The 21,524-nt window shown below is 44.2% G+C and overlaps 1 long non-coding RNA gene across 1 annotated transcript in view; it reads left to right on the forward strand.

Moving 5' to 3' along the window:
* LOC149867575 (uncharacterized) overlaps nt 1-21,524 on the forward strand; it is a 199,036-nt gene that overhangs the window by 168,160 nt on the left and 9,352 nt on the right. The window contains exon 4 of the long non-coding RNA XR_016441638.1: nt 19,627-19,755. This is a non-coding gene — a long non-coding RNA (uncharacterized LOC149867575). The remainder of the gene's footprint in view (nt 1-19,626; nt 19,756-21,524) is intronic.

Consider the following 21,524-nt stretch of genomic DNA (forward strand, 5'->3'; position numbering starts at 1 on the left):
GGACTTTACATGTGTTGCTTATCAGGCTGACCATGACTTGTCTGATCATGTTCCTTTAGCAGGCTGCATCTTCACATTGTCTGTTGTCTTATGCTCAGAGTGTAAGGGCTAGATCAAGGGTTTTACGGCAGCATCTAAATGTCTAAATAGTCCTAGAAGTGGAAGCTACAACTGTGTGGTCAGTTACTAGGTTTATTTTATAGTCCACAAGGGGAGTGAGATGTCTCAGAATAACCACCTGACTTTCAGTTGAACATTTCAGGGGCTGAGTTTGTGTCTAACCATTATTTTTTGGTGTATATTCTACCATTTCACATGTGTTTCAATACTAAGTCAAAACTGGACAAGTCAGGAGGAGGATTCCAATGTGTTAAGGGTGAGTTTGTCTCCCTAAAACTACACTCTAGCATTCTGTTCCATAAATAACATATGATACATTAATCCCTTAAATGCCCTACCTCATAAGCTATGCATGCATAGCTAACAAATGAATAGAACTCCTACTATTCTATAAGTACATGTACTTTACTTACTGCTGCTTCAGTATGCCTTTTACAATCCATCTGGCATACTAGCCTTTCTTCTAATTAGTGTCAGCTCCAATCACAACCACCTACATGAAAATACAATGCTATGCAAAATAATGGGAAAAGCTCACTTACAAATAGCAACAACATTTCAAAGTGAAATTTGAACAGCTTCATATAACAATGCATACTGTCAGGAAAGTTTATATTTAAATTGTATGGAACCTCATAGGATATGTCTTTTTCTATAAAATGTGAAATACTGGCTGCTCATTTGTGTTGCATATAATCTTGAAAGAAAAATACTAGGAAAACAAGAAAATGATTTTAAAGGGTTGAATGAAGGCTCAATTACATTTAGATGATTTATTATCTTTCCCTACCAATCATTTAGAGATGACATTTCCTATATTTCCATACTGAATGCATTATTTAAACACCATAATGCCAAGGTAATGAAACTTTATGAAAAATTTGCATACTATATATAACCAAATTAATATAAAACTGAACAATAAGAATGGATAGACTTTAAAGCCAGAAAGGGGCTATAATGATCATCTAATCTGATTTTTTGTAGGCTGCAAACCAAACAACCTCACCCAGAAGCTCTCCTGTTCAAACTAGAACATCTTTTTCAAAATAGGTTCTGTCTCTCTGTGAAGATATTAGCTGAAGAAAAATCTACCCCAGATAAGCTTTCTATAACCATGCAAGCAGCTCACCTCAGAACCCTCTCAAAGTTAACCACATCCCTCGTGAAGTGTGGTGCCTAGAACTAGGTGTAGTACTCCAGCTGCAGTCTTACCAATGTCACATATCATATCTTTAAACCTACTCGTAATGCACCTTCTAATGCATGGAAGACTCTGGTTGGCTTTGCTTACATCTGTCACATTGATGATTCATGTTCATTTTGGAGTCAACTATGACTCTGTGTTCCCTTTCTGCTGCTGTGCTGATTAAAAAGTCACCTCCCAGCCTGTAGGTGTACTGGTGATTCTTTCTCCCTAGATGCAGCACTTTGCACCTATTCTGTTCTGTGCACATTCCCAGCCTGCCCCGAATCAACTCCCTGCCTTCCAGTGTGTTTACTTTGCCCCATAATTTGGTGTTGTCCACAAATTTGGACACAGTGATTTCCATGCCCTCATCCAAGTCACTAATGAAGATATTGAACAGTGCTGGTCCAAAGACCAAACCCTGGGGGACTCATGATCATCGTTAAAACATTGTGTTTTATTTATTGTCTTAATTTTTCTAGATTTCAGTATTGGTTTCAGTAGTGATTTTTTCTGCTAGACTTAGGAGCCCTCTGCTCTCAGAAATCTCTTCTCTCTGACAGCACATTTGCACAGTGAGCATGTTACTGATACTTTAGCTTTTCTGTGGATGAGCTAAATAGTTTGTTTTTAGTCCCTCAACATAAAATATAGTTTCCAGTTTTTGAAAAAAAGCATCCCTGAGTTCCCTATCAAGTTACATTAAAGACATAAGGTTGTTTGCATGGGGTATAAATAAGGGTAAGATTTGGTCAAATATACATTTGTTTTCTCATGAGTCATCTGCATGGGAGAACAGATACATTTGATACATATTATTTATTGAAGAGCTGCCAAAGTAGTAGGCCAGGTACAATGGTCTGAGGTAATTTCATAGAACCTGTGTTTGGATATGAATGTGGCTCAGGAGACTTGCTTTATGATGGTATTAGAGTGGAAAGTCAAGTCCTAATGAGGCATGAGCACTTTTTACAGAAAAATCTTCTACAAAGAAGTAGCTTAAGTGAACAGTTGAAATGGGAATAGGAATAGCTTAAATTAATAGGAAGTCAGTGATAAAACGACTTCATTTCAAGCCTGCCCAGGATGCCGTTCCTAATGGTACCCCTTAGAATACCTTGAAAACCTGCATGCTTTACTACTGGTGCTAATGCACGCAAGGACAGTCTATACATTAGCATTACCCTCATTGCACTGTTAACACGTGAATCTTAAGAAAGCCAATGTGGTACACATCTTCAAGAAAGGGCAGAAAGTAGATCCTGGGAAATACAGGCCAATCAGCTTGACCTCAATGCCTGGTAAGATTCTGGAGAAAATGATCAAGGAGACCTTTCTGGATAAGCTGGCCAAAGGCAACATTCTGAGGGATAACTAGCACTGGTGTTGCGGGTAGGTCTTGCCTGACCAATCTCATCTCCTTCTATGACATATCACCTGGACAAGGGAGAAGAGATTGATGTCATATATCTGAACTTTAAAAAAGCTTTTGATATGGTGTCCCATGACCTCGTCATGGAAAAATTAGCCAACTGTGGCCTCAGCTTCACCACAGTCTGATGGCTGGGTAATTGGCTCCGAGGTTGGACCCAGAGAGTAGTGGTCAATGGTAGCAAATCATCATGGTACTCGTGACCAATGGCATTTCCCAAGGCTCTGTCCTTGGATCGGTTCTTTTTAATACCTTTATCAATAATGTGGACATTGGTGTCAGAAGTGCACTGGCTAAATTCGCCAATGACACTAAACTTTGAGGCATAGCATCTACACCTGAGGACAGGCTAGTGATCTAGGCTGACTTGGATAAACTTATTAAGTGGGTGGATACAAACCTGATGATGTTCAATATTGATAAATGTAAGGTACTCCACCTTGGGAGAAAAAAAACAGCAGTATGCTTATAGGCTTAGCAGTGCTATGCTTGCTAGCACGATGGCTGAAAGTCACTTGGGGGTCATGATTGGCCACAAGACGAACATGAGCCACCAATGTGATGTTGCAACTGGCAAAGCAAACAATACTCTTGCTTGCATCCGTAGATGCTTCTCAAGTAAATCTCAGGATGTCATCTTCTTGCTGTACTCAGCCTTGTTGAGGCCGCAGCTGGAGTATGCATCCAATTCTGGGATCTGCAATTCAAGAAGGATGTGGAGAAGCTTGAAAGAGTCCAGAGGAGAGCCACATGCATAAGAATAAGCCTTATGAAGAGAGGCTGAGAGTCATGGGACTCTTCAGCCTGGAAAAGCTCAGACTCAGGGGGGACCTAGTGGCTGTTTATAAGTATATAAGGGGTGTACATCAGGATCTGGGAGAATGTCTGTTCACCAGAATGCCCCAAGAAAAAACAAGGACCCATGGTCATAAACTTCTCTATGGCCATTTTAGGCTAAACATAAGGAAAAATTTGTTTACTGTCTGAGCCCCCAAGACCTGGAATAGACTCCCTCCAGAAGTGATGGAGTCCTACTTACCCTGAAATCATTCAAGAAGCATTTGGATGCTTATCTTGCTGGGATCCTGACTTCCTGCCCCTGGCGCAGGGGACTGAACTTGATGATCTTCAAGGTCCCTTCCAGCCCTAACATCTATGAAGTTAAGACAGAGTTATCCAATGTCTAAGCAACTGGATGCTACAGACCCTATGTGCTGCACCAGTGGAGGACCATATGCTCTACAGGCCACAGGTTCAGAGATCAAAAGCTGGAGGAGGGAGGGGGAGCCTGGGAGCCCCAGCTGATGTTGCAGCCAGAGTAATGGGGAGGGGAAATAGATGGGATCCCAGGAGCTGGAACTTAACCTCTCATGGGCTACTTCTAGCCTGTGGGCCACCAGTAGATAGCCCTGGGATAAGATAAGACAAAGTAGGTTATGATAAAGAAAGAAAGAAAAAACACAGAACAGATCACTACTAGACCAGGACAAACAATCCTGGTAGGTCTCAAAAATCTAGATCATATTATTATTTCAAGAGTTTTAAAACATTTCTGAACACAGCAGCTTATTTAGTATCTTTATAGATATTAAGAACAAGTTTAAAGCAACTCATATCATCAAAATCCTTGCAATGTTTTATAATTATGTATCTATAAAACATTTAATAATAATAATAATATGCTTAATATTGGCTCAGGAATCATATTTAAAGAGAACAAACACCCCCTGATCTTAATGAAAATATAACCAAGTATAAATGGCCTACCAGGTGTTCTGAAGGCTGCAGAAAATCTCAGAGGGGAGTTAATGTTACTGATAGAGGTCTCCAACTAAGAAAGATTCCATTTATAGAAGCAAGGCACATCTACACGTGCCCCTACATTGCCACTATTACTGTGCCATGCTGGTGGTGAATGGTTATTTTTAGCAACTGTGTCGCTATAGCAAAGCCCTATAGTGAGGGAGTACATTGCTACAGCGATGTACCTGAGGCAACATAGTTTGTGCCCACCAACACTATGTTGCTGTAGCCCTTGCTAGGATAGTTTAGCATCTCATGTAGACGTGGCAACCAAATCTGATTTCACTTTATACACCTAATAAGTGGCAGTTACAAAGCTTGGGAAAGTGCATTTTTTAACATTTACATGAGTTTTAGCTTCAGTTTTACCAGTGATAATATCAGATTGCCCATGTATTTTGTCTTTATGCCCAAATGTGGAGGGGGAAGGAGGGCCCTTCTATGTTTTGACCTCACTGTTAGGATACTTGCCCAGAGAATGTATTCCTCCCTCCTTCCAAAAGGGTCCCCTATCTCCTAGCAGAGTTCTCCAGCCACCAGGGATAAAACATTCTCCAGTCCTTCTCTTAAAGCAAATTCACTGAGCAGCCAGAATGAAAAAGTGTGACAGGCCAGAAAGAGGAAAACAATCCAGGGGGGCTATGTGTCTCAGTGAGAGAGACACCCCATGAAAGATAGAAGTACTGGGTTCTGGGTCCTGTCCCAATGAGGTTTTTTACATTTTATATTTAATATTCATTGGATAAAATATGTATACATAGTGGGACAGATTCTGCCACACTGGGGTTAAAGGTTATAGCCAGAATTCTGTACCCCTTTCCTTCCAGCATAGCGCCCCTCCCCACTCTGTTCTAAGACCTTTCGTTCATATTTGAAATATTAGCTTTGCTACCTTAAGAGCTAGAAAGTTACCTTTTTCAAATGAAAGTTGTGTTTACCATGTAAAATACACAAATACATCAAGAGGTCCTTGTGTTTGACACCTTTGCATTCAGGCTACAAATTGGTCTTGCAGTGTTTCACAAATGAAATACATTTGCAGGTTTCAGATGCAGCTGTGAATGGATGCATTTATATACATAACATCACCCAACATGTGCTGGAATTTGATTAACTGTGCCAATAATTCAGCTAAAATGTCTTTATTGAATTCAAAGAACAATAGCAGTTAAATGATAACTTTAAGCAAACATAAAAATATTATACCAAATACCAACTAGATTAAATGGCTACGTATTACAGCAGGGGTTTTCAACTTTTTTTAGTCAAAGTAAGCCCGGTGGCCAAACACCAAGCGGGGGGGCGTGGGGAGTGGCACACAGTCAGACACTGAGCTGGGGGGGAGGGTAGTGCCTGGCCAGATGCCGATAGAGGGGAGAGGGGATGGCACATGGGCGAGCATAGATGGAGCACCACTGCCTCCCAGGAGCAGGGCTGGGGTGGAAGGAGGGCAGCGTCGCACCTCTGCGGGACAGGGAAGCTCACCAGGCTGGTGGGTGGTGGTGGCTGCCGCCATGTGCAAGCTTCCCTACCCTGTAGAGGGGTACTGCTGCCCTCACCCCACCCCAGCTCTGCTCCTGGGAGGTGGTGGCGCTCCATTCCTGCCTGCCTATGCATACCCCCTAGACTGGTCCAAGTACCCCAAGGGTACATGTACCTCTGTTTGACAACCCCATGTTACATTTAAAACATATTGTAAGTCACTGTAACTATCACTAGTGATAGAGAGTCTAACTACTTTAAACTAGATTGTTCCAGCAGATTAATTTACACTATCAAAGAATCTTTTTCTCTTGCTCTGTTTGATCCCTCTTAGATTTCTCATTATATCATCTTCTTCTGTGTTCCAGAACTTGATTAAATGTAGCCCAAACTTCCATATAGACCTATTTTATTTTTGCAAAGCCACAAAACCTTCTCCATGTCTTGTTTTCCTTTAGTCCATGCTTAGATGTATAAAAACCAAGTAGCTGGCATAACCAGTTCTCTTGCTAGCATCTACTGCCTCTCCTTTGTCTATGGCTTAGTACCTTCCACCCTGACAACAGACACTCTTTCTCTCTTAAATCCTGGATTTCTGAAAGCTTGATCCATTTAGGAAAATCTATTCAAACATGCCATCATGTAGTACAATATTCCATTTCCTTAACATGCGGCAGAGTTCCTACAATATCTCACACAGACTTCAGAATAAAAGCAGTTTTGCAAATTAGAAGGACATTTCATTCAGAGGGCATTGCTCAGGGTACTTAATAGTTTAATTTTTCCTCAAGATTTTAGGAATGGACCTTCACAAGTACCTATAAAGAGAAAGCAGACTCATGAATGTCAGAAGTGTGTGCTTTAATATTTGTTTAGCTGTGAAAACATTGAAAGACAAAGCAGTAGTTTCAATTAAAAATATATTCACTACAAAAAAGAAAATTCACACCAAATATATGAATAGAAGAATTCAGAGTGATACACATATTACATCATACCATTGAGTATCCCATGTGAATGTTACAGAAACATTGCTGAAGAAATTATAAGAAAATTTCTAAACCAGTTTTGGTTTCCCTACAACTGTAACATTCAGTTCTGATTCTTCTGAGTTATACGGGTGTAACTCTATTTGAAATTCCTTTCAGTGCAAGTGACAGGAGAATCAAACCCCATGAGTACCACTGGGTAAGGCACAATGTGTATGAACGGCCCCAAACCACTTCCCTACACCTACCAATACAGTTTTAATGTTCATCATCTCCAGCACATTTAGGGCTAAAAAGAACATAATGTGCCCCATTGCAATGCCAGGAATTGCATCGTTTCTAGTGACATAATATTCCCACATGAAATGTGGCCTCAGTGAACTTACGAGGATTTTTTCCATTGATTTCCTATTTCTGGCTTAGTAATAACTAAGAGATAAAAGACTTTAGGTGAAATCCTGGCCCCATGGAAATCAACAGAAAAGCCCCCAGTAGCTTCAGTGGAAATAATTTTAGCCTTACAAAACTAAGTAGATTTTCTGTATAACATACTCTTTCAGAGCTGGTGCTGAATATTTTCTGCTTAGGGCTTCAGGCAGATGCAATTTTGAAGGAAAATTTGACAATTTGAAGGAAACGGGGGAAGTATTTCTCCAACGGGCTAAGGTTGTTTAAAGCCAGGCAGGGGATTTGGAATATAAGAATGAATCACAGAGCAGAGTGATTATAGAATCAGGAGAGGGTCAGACAGCAAAAGAAATAGAATAAATTCATGGACAACATCTCTGTACACACACAAACTTGCATTTGGGTATAATGTGTGTGCATATAAAATTGACCATATGGAGCTCATTCGAAAACAAATCTTACTGAAACTAAAACTGAGATTATGTTCCTCACGGAGAATAAAAATGAAAAATAAAAAGGTTGTAATGAAAGCTACAAGTGAGACTGGTGGCATCGAACATATGTAATTGACACACAAAGGCATTCTCATTGCCAGTTAACAACAGCAGGTAAAGGTCATAATGTCTCTACTTCAAACAGACCAAGCAAGCACTGCCTATCCGAGTGAGTCCCTACTATGCAGCTCACTCCCTTTTACTTTGTACTTAAGTGTATTTCAATGTTATTATTTATTATTATTTTGTAGTTCAGTTATATATTATTACTTACACTTAGATAGGTAGCATGTATTCTAGTGCTGACATATGGCACATTATTTCTTTGTGTATTCATAAAGCATATTGTAATCTGTAGGATTTTACTTTTTACTACCACAGGATTTCCCTCACTGTGGTTATATAATGTATAAGAAGGAATATGTGCATTTTTCATCTAGTATACACAAGGGACACAAATCAAGAGCCACACAGTTAAATCCTGAAGAAATATAAGAATGGATATGAAAATGGTAAGGAACATAAACTTAGGACTGAAGTCATTTTTTTGTTATTGGGGAAGGAGAGCCTTGCTAGGAAAAAAAGAAAAGTAAAGAAAAAAATTCCTATAGTTCCTTATTGAATTCCTTTTCCACAAATGAATGCCAACTCCATGGCTCCCTAAATGACAGTCATTGTACATTAGTATGTGACTGTTCATTTATGTGTGTGTGTATATATGTGTGTGTGTATATATACACACACACAGAGTATTATTCATGATATAAAACAGGTGTTTTTATAACAGCTTACCATTGCTTTTATTTCCCAGATGCCATAATATGGGTTGCATCACTTGAAATGAGACTCTAAATAAAACAACCGTTCTGACTAAAGCAGACAAAGGAAGTGGTTTCCCTAGTAACAGGAGTCACAGAACAGATCCGGTACTCCTACTCAGGTTTCCAAGTACATACATAAACTCACACAGCGAGAGCATTTCTGAGCACAAACCCCCAAAGTACACACACTCTCAACAAAGAGCCAAGGGAACCTTTAAACTGGTGCTTTATGGAACACTGATTTAAAGATTTTTTCCTAAGCTCTTTAAAGCATACAAGTCACTATAAAGTGTTAGCATGGCTGTTACTGAAAGTATATTCTGGCATTATTCATACAGTGTTTTTTTAATACACTTTAGGGTGGATGGTGGGAGAGTGGGTTGTCTCAGGTTTCAAAAACCTGGACAAAGCTGCCTGAAAGGCACAATTCTGCCCTCAAAAGTTTGCTAGTAAGGATGGCTTAAGGCAAGAGTCAATGAGAGAAAATGTGAGAGGATAATCGACATCTTCATTAATGATCTGGATTCGGGTATCAGATGTGAACTAGCAAAGTTTGTGGATGACACTAAACTGTGGGGGAGGGCAGTCACACTGGAAAACAGGCTAGGAATACAGGCTGACCTAGACACACTCACAAGGTGGGTGGACCAAAACCTGATGACCTTCAAAGTAGAGAAGTGCAGGGTGCTCCACCTTGGGAGGAAGAACCAGCAGCATACATATAGGCTTGGCAGTGCTACGATCACTAACACCATGACCAAAAGAGACTTGGGGGTCTTGACTGACCACAATCAAACATGTGGATGAACATGTGCCATGGCTGGCAAAGCAAACCAAACTCTGGCATGCATCCACCGATGCATCTCAAGCAAAACCAGGGATGTCATCCTCCCACTTTACTCAGCATTGGTGAGGCTGCAGCTGGAGTACTGTGTCCAGTTTTTATCCCCCGCTCCCCCACCCTTCAGGAGGGATATGGATAAGCTTGCAAAAGTCCATAGGAGAGCCACCCACATAACCAAGGGCCAAGAGGGCAATCCTTATGAATGGAGGCTGAGGGACATGGGACTCTTCAGCCTGGAGAAGAGAAAGCTCAGGGGAGATTTTGTGGCAGCCTGCAAGTATATAAGTTGGGTACATCAGGACCTCAGAGAACAGTTGTTCACCAGGGCTCCCTAAAGGATAACAAAATCTAACAGCCACAAACTTCTGGAAAGCCGATTTAGACTGGACATAAAAAAAAAACTTCTTTACAGCCCATGTGTCCAGGGTCTGGAACAGACTCCCCTCGGAGGTGATGCAAGCACCTACTCTCAGTTTATTCAAAAGGCATTTGGATGTTTATCTTACTAGGATCATTTGACCCCAGCAATTTTATTGCCTATGGCAGGGGGGATGGACTTGATCTTGCAAGGTCCCTTCCAGCCCCTAATGTCTATGAAAGCTATTAAATATCTGTTCATTCAAGTCTTACTCCTGGCACTAGTGGCCTAGGTTTAAAAAGAGGACTCAGAAGCCAAAATGTCACTTTAACCATGGAAAGCTACTGTTTAGAACAGTGATTCTCAGCAGGGGTCCTGTGGCACCCTGGGATGCTGTGGGATCCTTTGAAGGATGCCCTGATGTATAAGGATATAAGGGAATTGTGAGGAGACAAGTGCAGGCTCAGCCTACCCTCCTACCCACCCACCCCACCCTGGACGCTCCCCAGCCCCCACTGGTAAGCACTATAATAAATTAGTTTTTGAAGTAGGGTGGCACTAAACTGACAAAAGTTATGGATCAGTCTAACAAGGGGTGCCTTGAAGTCTGAGTTCACAGCCTTTGGCAGCATGGGCTCCTGGTCAAGTACTGCATGAGCAGTGAGCTCTGATCTCCAGTTGATCAGGGCAGGGTGTTGCAAGAGCCCCTGCTTTCACACATCTTGGAAGCTCATGGTATGAATGCTGCTGCTTTTCACCCTTCCCTTCCCCACTAAATTCAGCAGCAGCGGAGAAGTGGAGATGAGCAGCAGTGGCAGCATTCGCCCCCAGGCCTCTGGAGATACGCAAAAGCAGAAGCTCTGGGAAGATGTGTCAAGAGTTCACATGTGGCACAGCCAGAGTGGGGGATGTGATCATGTCACTGCACCCCCTCTGGATCCATCTGTGTCGTACCCCTGCCTACATTTTCTAGGTACCTCCATTTCTGCTACTAAAGGCCCCCTGATGCCTAAATTTCTGCCATTGGGCATTCACAAAAATGCATACAGCTTGACAATGCTGAGCATTTTGATGCTTATTTCATATCTGAGGCCCAGAAGGATTCACAAACCAGGCATGTTATCCCAACCATCTCACCTGCCCAACCTGATCTAATAGGCATGCTCAAATCATGCATAATGCCACACAAGGAAATGTGGCCCTTGATCCACTACCCCAGTGTTTAGAACATTTACTTACCTTCAAATCTCCAATCTGCCTGATTCAGCTTAGCTTCATTCTTGCTCCTTCGTATCACTGCACTTAGTGTGGATTTTTTTCCTTGTGCCTCAGCAGAACTTTTCCTATCACTGCCTTTGTGTTTGATTGTCTTTGGGTGATAACATGTTATCCAGAGTTGCTTGCATTCTAATTTTTTTCCTTTCATATTGTCACATTTGTCTCTGAGGTCTATGAGGGGGTGAAATATTTACTTAGATTAGTTAACAGTCCTCTTCATTATTTTAAATGTTCTTTAAAGTTAATAAGAGGGCATAGATAGAGATTCTGCAGGTTAAAGGGAAAATAACATCTTTTTCTTTTTCTAGGGCTGGAAGGGACCTTGGAAGATCATCGAGTCCAGCCCCCCACCCAAAGGGCAAGAAGTCAGCTGGGGTCATAGGATCCCAGCAAGATAAGCATCCAGTTTGCTCTTCAAGGTGTTCAATGTAGGTGCTTGAACCACCTCCGATGGCAGGCTGTTCCAGACTTTGGGGGCTCAAACATTAAAGAAATTCTTCCTTATGTCCAGCCTGAAATGGTCTCAGAGTAGCTTATGACCATTCGACCTCGTCATCCCTTGCGGTGTTCCGGTGAACAAACGTTCCCCCAGATCTTGGTGGTCACCCCTGATAAACTTATAGGTGGCCATCAGGTCACCCCTGAGCCTGCGCTTTTCCAGGCTAAAGAGCCCCATGGCTCTCAGCCTGTCATCATAAGGTCTGTTTTCCTGACCTCTGATGATGTGTGTGGCTCTTCTCTGGACTCTCTCAAGCTTCTCCACATTCTTTTTGAATTGTGGAGCCCAAAACTGGATGCAGTACTCCAACTGCAGCCTCACCAAGGCCGAGTACAAGGGAAGAATGACATCCCCGGATTTGCTTGAGAAGCATCTATGGATGCAAGCCAGCATTTTGGTCACTTTACTAGCCGCAGCATCACATTTCAGGCTCGTGTTCATCTTGTGGTCAATGATGACCCCCAAGTCTCTTTCTTCTGCAGTGCTAGCCAGTGTAACACTGCCAAGCCTAGAAGGATGCTGCAGGTTTTTCTTCCCAAGGTGGAAAACCTTCCATTTTTTAGAGTTAAACACCATCAGGTTCTCATCCACCCATTTGCTGAGCCTGTCCAGGTCAGCCTGGATCACCTGCCTATCTTCTGGTGTGGATGTTTTGCCCCAAAGTTTGGTGTCATCGGCAAACTTGGCCAGTCCACTCCTGACTCCAATGTCCACATCATTAATGAAGAAGTTGAACAATATGGGTCCAAGGACAAAGCCTTGAGGGACCCCACAGGACACCATGATGAGTGACTGCCATCAATTACAACCCTCTGGGTCTGACCACGGAGCCAATTTCCCAACCAGCGGATCGTGGTGGACCCCAGACCACAATTGACCAGTTTCACCAAGAGGTGATCATGGGATACCAGATTGAAGAGTTTTTTTAAGTCAAGATATATGACATCAATCTCATCTCCCTTGTCCAGGTGATAGGTCACCTGGTCGTAGAAGGAAATGAGATTGGTCAAGCAAAACCTGTCCGCAACAAACCTGTGCTGGCTATCCCTTAGGATGTTGGTGTCAGCCAGTCCATTAAGGAAGGCCTCTTTAATAAACTTTTCTAAGATCTTCCCCAGGATAGAAGTCAAGCTAATGGGCCTATAGTTAGCCGGATCCACTTTCCTCCCTTTCTTGAAAATAGGCACCACATTGACCTTCTTCCAGTCTTCGGGCACTACACCAGAGCACCAGAAGTTTTTAAAGATCCGTGCCAGGGGCTAGGCTATGACGCTCGCCAGCTCTTTGAGTACCCTGGGGTGTAGATTGTCAGAGCTGGCTGACTTGAAGGTATTCAGCTTCTCAAGAGGTTCCCTCATGAGGTCAGCATTTATGGAGGGCAGGGGATCTCCCTCACCTGGACCTCCCTGTCCCGTAGCGGGCATGGGCGTCCCATGGGACTGATGAAAGACCAACACAAAGTACCCATTTAATTTGCTTTTTCCTGGGCATCAGTTGTCAGTTGTCCCATCTGGTTCAGCAGGGGTCCAATGTTGCCCTTGCTTTTCCTCCGGCTCCCCACATATATGAAAAGGGACTTTTTGTTGTCCTTGATGCTCAAAGCTCGTTGGAGTTCAGTTGCAGCCTTGGCTTTCCTGGTTTACTCCCTGCAGGACTGGACCAGTGCAGACTAATCCTCCTAGGAGATGAATCCCGTCCTCCATCCTTTGTAGGCTTTTCTTTTTAGCCTTAGGAGGTCTGCTAGGTCCCTGGAGAGCCAGGGGGGCTGCTGTGCCTTCTTGCTGCCTTTCCTCCGTGTTGGAATAGATTTAGCTTGTGCATTGAGGATCGCTTCCTTGAGAAGCAACCACTCTTCTCGAACTCCCATCTCCCTGGAGTCATGGTCCCTGAGGGCCTGACCGACAAGCCTCCTGAGCTTGTCAAAGTCGGCTTTTCTGAAGTCAAGGACTTCTGTGTTGATGACTGCCTTGCCAGCTTTACGGTGGATGGTGAAGGTGATCAGCTCGTGGTCGCTGTCACCCAGCTTCCCATCGATCACTAGGATACTGACTAGGTTATCCCCTGTAGCCAGTACCAGGTCAAGCAGTGCTTTGCCTCTCATTGGCCCATAGACTTCTTGAGTCAGGTAGATGTCATCCATGCATGCGAGGAAGCATTGTTAGCACTAGGTTTTGCTGAGTGATCCTCCCACGAGATGTCCGGGTAATCGAAGTCACCCATGACAACCATGGTCCTGGAGCATGCAGCCTCAGCCAGTTCCCAGGCGAACTCCTGGTCAAACTCAGGACTTTGGGTGGGAGGTCTGTAGTAGACTCCCATCATTGTGTCCCCTGTGCCATGTTCCCCATGAATTTTAACCCAGAGCATCTCTAGCTGTCCACCCTGGTCGCCAACATCAGCTTGCAGGGACATGTAGCTTTCCTTAACATAGAGAGCTACACCCCTCCCCCTTTTATCTACACAATCCCTCCTGTACAGGGTATAGCCATTTATACCCATGGTCCGGTCATGGGTAAAGTCCCACCAGGTCTCCGTTATCCCAATGACATCATAATTCTTTGCACTGAGCAGGAGGATGAGCTTCTCCTGCTTGTTGCCCAGGCTCCTGGCATTAGTGTACAGGCAGGCAAGTGTCCCACTGGGGGCTCTTGCCTTGCCCACAGATTGTACCAGGGCTGGGGCAAGGGTGGGCTCCCTTAAGTGCCTTGGTCTGCTGGCTTTGCAAAGGTTGCTCAGCGGGCCAGCAGTGGCAGTAGTCCTCCCATCCCCCAGTGGGCTTAGTTTAAAGCCCAGTGGAGCAGGTCAGCCAGTCTGGCTGAGAAGAGCCTTCTCCTCAGGGGAAAGAGGTGGAGGCCATCTCTTCCCAGCAGCTCACTGCCTCTCTCGCCAAAGAGCTGGCTGTGGTCATGGAAGCCAAAGCCTTCCCGATGACACCAGCACCGCCATCTTTGGTTGACTATGTGGATCCTCCTCTCCCGCCTCAGCCCATACCCAAAGACTGGGAGGATCGATGAAAACCCCACCTGTGCTCCCAGACCCTTAAGCCCCACTCCCAAATCCCTGTAGCGCCTCATAACCCAGCTGGGAGCGCTCCGAGCCATGTCATTGGTGCCCACATGAATAAGAAGCATAGGATAGTGGTCTGTGGGCTGGAGGAGCTTTGGGATCTTCTCTGCAATGTCCCAGATGCGGGCCCGCGGGAAGCAGCAGACTTCCCGGGCTAAGGGGTCGGAGCAGCAGATTGCCCCCTCAGTCCTCTGCAGGATGGAGTCTCCTGCAAAAAACACCTTATGTTTTGTCTTGGGGAGAGCGGGGATGATAGCTGCAGCTGAGCCTGTGTTGCCTGTGGGAGGTGGCGACTCAGCAGGCTCTGCTGGAGCTGCAAGAGGTGCGTGCCTGTTGCTAAGCTCTGGCAGGGCAGGGGCCTTGGTGCAGCGGGCCTTAGGGCCCTTGACCACTTTGGTCCATGCCCCTGACTGGACAGACTGGATGGGGTGGGAGGTCCCGGAGTCCTCCTTTGTCTTGGAGGGAGACGGTGGTCTACCCTCCGGCTCCCGGGGAAGAAGGGCCTGGTAGTAGGAGTCAATCTCCTGCTCACAGTCCCTGATGGCACATAGTCTCTGGACTGTGGCCAGAACTGAACTACTAGATGTCTCTTTGGTGTTTATTTGTCAGTCAATTAGTGGAGAATCGTAATATAAGGATTATGAACATTATGAACTTGGACTCAGTTAAGTTTCAGAGCTGTAGTGAAAGACTGATTTGGACTCCCTAAAAGTATTGTGCTGAATATAGGCACAGTGACATCAGGAGCAGAAGGGCAGGGTGGTTGCTACATTAACCTTTCATGATAGTGTCACTATAGCCCTCTGTGAATGCAGCAGGACACTTGTGCTAGCCAGTGAAGAGAACAGAAGAACAACCCCATCTCTTTCAGGCTAACTCTGTTATGTTTCATTGCTTATTATACCCTGATATTCATAATTGCACCTCTTGCTAGAGGTCCACAGAATGGAATCATTTTTGTAGGAAACTAAACTGCGCCCTTAGGGCCTTGTTACAGGTTGCACTATGAGCCACACAGATGTTGATCAGTGTTGGTGCTAACTCGAATTTGGAGCAGTCACATTTCAAGCCACCAGGGGCCCAGAGGACAGAAAGGTAAGAATACCCCACTCCCATTCCAGGTTTCCTCTGCCCCCTAGGGCTCCCCCAGTTTTTCCCTTCCTCTTGCTTACTTGTGGCTGCCTGCGCTGTCTGTCCCAGGGGAGCAGGCAGGGATGGGTTAACCTGCCTGCCTGTCAGCTGCTCTTCTTTAAGCTGAGCCTACCTAGAAGGCAGCAGCTGTGGCCGTGGTTGAGCAGGCAGGTTAACCCTTCCCTGCCTGCTCCCCTGGGACAGAGTGTAGGCTGCCACAAGTAATAAAGAGGCAGGGGGGAACTGGGGCAGCCACAAGTATGCAGGGGAGCAAGGGTCGGGGGCTAGTGAGCAGGGATCAGGAGTGTTGGGGAGGGCAGAGGGACAGCGGGCCAATCCAGGCCAGTTGGGGAGAGGGAGCAGGTGGGGTGTTTACACTAAAGTGTAACCTAGAATAGCCACACCTTAGTGTAAAATGAGCTGGGTATCACAGATCAGAGATAATCCTGCCCCAGGGTAACTTTAAGACACCTAATGAGTGCTTAAAGTAGTTTCAGGTGTTAATGTGTAGAGAATCCAGGGGTAAGAGCTCCGGGAGCCACCCAAAATTACCGTGTGTAACAAGACCCTTACTTTCTTGCCTTACACTCTTATACTAGTTACTCATATTCAGGGATCCTAGTTTTCTCTGTTTATAAAATTGCAAATTCTCTGATAAAAAACCCCCAAATTCTATGATTAAAAAACCCAAAATCCATTATTAAAAGTAAAAACCACTATATATAGATAGATATCACTTGAACAGTTTTTTATTGATATATTTACAAGTTAAAAGCAATTTGGAAGCCTACCAGTGCCTCAATTATTATAATAAAATAAATTTTAAGTACCTATATTGACATTTGATTTGGGTTTTTTATTATAGAAAATCAGACCTCTCCCCCACCCCCTTAGCTCGCCAGGATGCAGGTACAGGCCCCTAACTCTAAATCCACAGCCCCCGCATACCTGCTGGTGGACCATCACACACCCTGACCTACCAGAGGGGCCCCACAGCTGCTAGGCCTATGGGGCCAGGGACCTGGGTCCACAGCCTTCTGCCCCTACAGCAGTATCTATGCCCCTGCTGCTGTATGTGGGAGTCAGCTCCCTCTCCCCCCTGGGTGACACAGCAAAGCTTTTGTGGGGAGATGGGCAGGGTACAGGCTGGCAGCTGCAGGCTTGGGCTTGCTGTGCTTCTGCCCCCAGGGCCTCTGGGGCCCAGAAGGCAGGGCCCTGGAGAGGAGGGCAGAATGGGGCTGGGAGGGGAAGCTCATTGCCACTGCTGGGAGCTCTGCACCACCATGGCAAAGCCCAATAGCAATGGGAGTGGTGGCATGGAGTTGTGCCCCTTGCTGCTGTCAGGTGGGCATGGCAGCACAGAGCTCCCAGCAGTGGCAATGAGCTTCCCCTCCCAGTCCCACTCAGCCCTGCTGTGCTGGGTCCCATGTGCTGATCTGTTGGAGGCGCTGGGGGGAAGGCAGCAGGGAAGAGAGCCCAAGCCTGCAGCAGAGAGCCTCCCTCTGCCCCATGCACAAATCTAGGGGGCATGAACTCCTCCTGCCCCCACCAGGAGTACACACAGCAGTAGAAAGCCAGCCCCACCCCCAAGATGAGCCACCATGGCTGCATCCCACTCCGCACCAGGGCCCTGTGCCTATGCATTCTGGCCCCGGGCCCCAAGCCCTGTGCATGGCCCCAGCTGGGCAGCAGCCCCAGCCATAGACCTGCCCAACTCCGTCCATATAGGGGCCTCAATCCCCCCACCAGACTTACCTTCAGAAGCTGCTCTCCAAGCTGCCTGGTGACCTTGTGGTTGTGTGAGCGCTCCATCTATTTTCATTGAAAAGAGAAGAGAATGCTGATGGTAAAGGCACTCTTTACCAGGAAAACCTGGGTTTGCTCATCCTTGGCAAGTGTTGTAGTCACTAAACAGTTATATATAAGAAGGTGTGTAGGGATGGCATCACAGCCACAGTTGTGTAGGGTTCACATCACAGACACTAGTAAACATGCAAAAGGGTATTTTCAGAGCATGCTTACCAGATTTAGGAATTCAAAGAGGTAGGAGGAAGAAAGCTTAGTGCCTAGATTTCAGTTGGGTTTAACCATGCGCTGAGGACCAAGCCATTCAGCCTTGCAAAGACTTATCGTAGGTGCTTCTATGAAAAACACACATACTCAAATACTAAGGATGCTTTAGTGTTGAAAACTATGTTTCTGACAGAGTTTAGGCACCACCAGTGAAGGCTTATGCATTCAAGGTGCAACCAAAAATGGCCATGTAGGTAGCAAGAAACCTGCCATGTAGAGAGGTGTTACTAAGTATAACTGGTCAGAAGCAGGGAAGAGTGCGAGTGTGGAGTAGTAGTGAATCTTACCGCATGGGCCACTACTGCTCCTGATGGATGTCCCCACCAAATCAGCCCCAAGGTCTGGTGCCCAACTCACCCACCCCTAGTTATGCTGTTGCTGATAAGGGTATACTTGCACATTACAATTAGCACATGCTAACTTTAAGGAATGTTAGTCAGTGTTAATTAGCATGTGCTGTGAGCAGTTGCATATTAAGGTGTAATGTGCACAGCTCTCTCGTGTGTACATCACACCTTTGACCCACCTTTAAAGGGCTAGCAAGCAGGGGCAGGGCTAAGTTGCTAAGTCTGCTTCATGCTGCTCTGCTCAGTGGCTTTTTAGCTGCAGTATAGCCCAGGGGGAGGGGGCAAGAAGATGGTGTTGGGGGTGGAGGGCAAGGACTGCCTGCCTTCCTGTGCTGTTTAGATTGTCCCCCAATTGATCCCTGCCACCCAAATCACACCCCCCAAACACACATTACTTGTATAACCCCTGCTGCCCTGCCCCCCCAAAGCTTGCCCCCCACTTGGATCCTACCCCCCCACAGTTGGATTATCCTACAGTAGCAGTGAGGGGGTCACCCTCCCTACCTGATCCCAGGCCCCCAGCAGCCTGTGCTGCCCCAGCTGCCCAGCAGCTTCCCAAGGGGCAAGAGGCTGGGTAGATGGGAGAGGACACAGGCACTGGTGGCTTTGGGCCATCTGGGTGTAATTTGTGCATGAGGGCTATTCCCTCAGCTTTTAAAAATAAGTTAGACAAACACTTTGTCTAGGAGAGTTTCAATGTGGATGACCCTGCCTTGAGTAGGGATAAATGACCTCTTGAGGACCCTTTTAGTGTTAATTTTCTACGATTCATTAACAATTTGGGAGCATGCACAGCAGTGTATCTACAGCAAACCTGAATTGCAATGGACGGTAAGTGGAGTTAGAAGCTTTCTGGGCACTACTGAGTCACTTCTGAGTATGCACAGTACTGACAACCTTAGTTGTGTAAGGCAAAAGAGGAGGCATAGAAGGGATTTAAGTATCTAAGCATGATTTTGACTATTATATGAGGTGAAGTAGTCATTTTATGCCATGTCTTAAAACTATCATCTTTTACATATCAAAGAATAAAGTAAAATTCTTTCCTATAGGCACTATGGTCACAGCCTTGTGATAATATTTATGCCATGTTGCCTTGTGCTTTTATCAAAATGAAGCATTTCTAGGTATCAGCCCATGAATGGCTTGGCTCTCCTCACTTGCCTTGAGGCCAGGAGTCTTTTCTGTTGTTGAGTACACCATTTAACTTATTGAGTTTACTTTTGAGCACTGCAGTCGCAGACCAGTTGCAAGAGCTTATTCTGGTTGCTTTTCAAATTCTTGCATTTCAGGAGACCAGTGCAGAGGGACATGGCAAGACCTTCTGGTACTTAATATTGAAATCAAGGTCTGTTCCAGAAGCAGAGTAACAACGTTCTGTTCCTTCCTTCAGCTTTGTGCACAATTTGGCCCTTAATAAGGTCAGTCATTTGACAAGTTGATTTACATATGTTATTTAATAGATTTTTCATTAACTATACATGAACTTCTTATTCACTATTAATTAACTGCTCTACAGAACATGACCCCTGGTAGCTGACCCCTCCTCATCAGCAATTGAATATGTTCCTCCTTCATCTTCATAACACAGAATACTTTCATTCAGTTTCCTCACAATGTTTTTCATACATTTATTCATATAAGTAAAAAAAATCCAAATGCTGTAATTTCTTTAATATTATATCCTTATTATGGAGAATCTATGAAAAATCACAAAACTAAGTCTAATCATACATTTTTAGTCAGTTTATTTCTACAATATTATTACTGTGTACTTGATGCTTTACATCTTGAACATTTTTTTTCCAAAGCAATATGTTGGATTTTTGGTCCCTCTCCGTGGTATTGGTGTCTAATGAACTAAAAAAGTTTTTAAACAGTAGAGCTGTATACGAACATTTTAATAATCATCATACCAACAACCTCTAGCTGGACATTTTATATCTGCAATACATTACACTGCTTTCTTTCTAGTGTTGCCTTTCTCTCAATTCTGGCAATGAGAAGTCATTCCTTTTTTAACCTCTTTTATGTTTCTTTTTATTTGGGGATCCTCAGTTTGGTGAACAACTCACCTTGTACAAGCACTTTCACTTCACTATCAAAATGTTACCATCTAAAAAACAGGAGCTATATTTATGAAGTTTAAAAGGGAAATTGAGGATTAATTTACTAATGTTTGCAAAGTGATTTAAAATTTAAAACACTTAGTTTTACTCTTTTTCTATAAAGATGACTTGCAATTTTATAATTAGACGCAGATTTCTTAGCTTATATTTGTCTTCTATCATTTTATTTGCTGGTCTCAGAACTATAATGCTTCATACAATTCCTTTTGTCTTTGCAACAAGCTTTTCTTCTCTCATAGTCAATAATCTGTGACACAAAACGTTGCCTTCCAATTAATTTTCCAGTTATTTCCTTAGAAAAGTATCCTTCCCATTTCTAGTTAAGAGAGCCTTGAAGGTCTGGTCTCTATTATTGTCAAAGGACTGAATTTGAAAGGTACTTCATAATATCTATAAAAGTATTTCACTAAAAGAAATAGCTGTTACAGTGTTATTTTTTCACAGGAACAAGTAGAAAGTGCCCTTTGTACCCTGATGGTTGTGTAATTTATCCTATTCAAGAATATTCTCTCATGGCACAGAACAAGGAAGGAACAACTCCAAATCATACAGCCTCATTGCAATATCAACAACTCAGTGCACTTACGTTTGACTTCCTAAGCACAGAGTACATATATCTTACAAGGGGGAAATGCTGTCTTCATTTTCAGACTTATGAAAGAAAACCAAAGGAATGGGCTTAAATGGTCAGCAGTAACTTTAACAATCTGGCAGAGTGCTATCAGTCCATCACCTTTCACATTCCAGGTATCTAACTGGATTCAGCACTGGGTGATAGGGCCCCTGTTCTTACCCTCTAAACCCATCACAGAGAGGAAGAAAGAGGATCAGTGGGAGTTAGTTTTGAAAGCTATATCCTAATTCACTTTGGACATGTCTACATGTGCACATTTACTGTGCAGTAACCTAAATTATTGTGCAGTAAAGGCACGCATCTACATGTGCATGCCCATACTACACATTAAATATGGTGATTTACACTGATTTGGGCATAAATTTGATGCCTGCATCATGTAGGTATCAAATTTATGCCCGATTAGTTACTGTGCAGTAATGCACGT

This window comes from Crocodylus siamensis, chromosome 4, assembly GCF_052110815.1.
Source record: "Crocodylus siamensis isolate JL-2025a chromosome 4, ASM5211081v1, whole genome shotgun sequence".
In the NCBI taxonomy this organism is placed as follows: Eukaryota; Metazoa; Chordata; order Crocodylia; family Crocodylidae; genus Crocodylus; species Crocodylus siamensis.